Source organism: Arachis duranensis, chromosome 10 (genome assembly GCF_000817695.3).
Source record: "Arachis duranensis cultivar V14167 chromosome 10, aradu.V14167.gnm2.J7QH, whole genome shotgun sequence".
NCBI lineage: Eukaryota > Viridiplantae > Streptophyta > Magnoliopsida > Fabales > Fabaceae > Arachis > Arachis duranensis.
The window spans coordinates 66,654,569-66,655,826 of record NC_029781.3 but is presented as its reverse complement, the minus strand read 5'-3'; positions in this window follow the sequence as shown (position 1 = coordinate 66,655,826).

The window sequence follows — 1,258 nt, the reverse complement described above, 5'->3', positions numbered from 1 at the left end:
ATCAAAAGCTAAAAGAACAAATATCATACAAGTATAACTACAAAATTGTCAATAACAATTTCATATATCACATATTATTAGTAGCTTATTATCTTGAATCTTAAGAATAAAGAGCAATTAAAAAAATTATATTGATAAATTCATTCAAATTTTATGAATTTTTTTAAAATTCAAATATGATTAAAAAAGAGATATGATCATTTTAATCAAAAGAAAGATTTAATAATAAAATTGATTCTTTTAACAATTCAAATATGGAATATTCTGATACTACTTGTCAAAAATTTTTGGTTTTCTTAATTCTAAGACTATTCATATTAAATCATTAAGAAATAGTACTTGAGAGTATAAAAATATACTTAAATTTGTGAGTATAATTGAGAGAGTTTGGTTCTTTGATATTCTTCAATGAAAGTCTTCTCTATCCTTAATAAAGTTGAATACTGCTCTGAAGAGATTATGTGTTAGAAATTAAAACTCTGAAATTACTATTTATATTTGAGTATAGTATCTAAAGGTGGAAACTCAGGTGCATTCGACTTCACGTGAAGTTGATAATTGAGAGTCGTTAGATGATTTGACTGATTTGACTAAATTTTCATTTAACGGTTCTCAACTATCAACTTCACGTGAAGTCGACTGCATCTGAGTTTTCACCATCTATTAAACCCTAAAATCTAAATAAAATAATATATTTAGTTTTAATCTCATTTAACTTCAAATCAAGAGTAATAATGACTTATTTAATTTAGTATTTATGACAATAAATGAAATTACCATTATATAAATTATTTAATGTAAAATAATTTATTTGTAATTATAGTTAATACATGTATTATTCATAAATAGATTAAAAAATAATAATTTTTTAATAAAAAAATCATATAAATTTCTCTATTGTTCTTTATCTTTTTTTTTCCTTTTTTTTAAAAAATAATTGAGTAATTCACTATATTTTATGTAACATATGTCCATCTTATTCTGATGAGAAATTCGTCATTTCACGTCCATATTGGGCCTGTGCACTTCAAGGTTTAGCATCCACTAGTAAAGTCCAAGAAATGCCAAAAATTGAGTGGGCCCCCAAAAACAAATGCTAACCACAAGTAGTGAGCAGAGCACGGTGAAAATATCAACACAAGTGGACACAGATAGAGAAGAATGACTGAATGAGGATGGTTATCCCTTAAGTATTTTTTTGAGATTTAATAATTACTGAAAGATAGAAATAAAGCTCGTTTGCTTGAGAGGATGATTC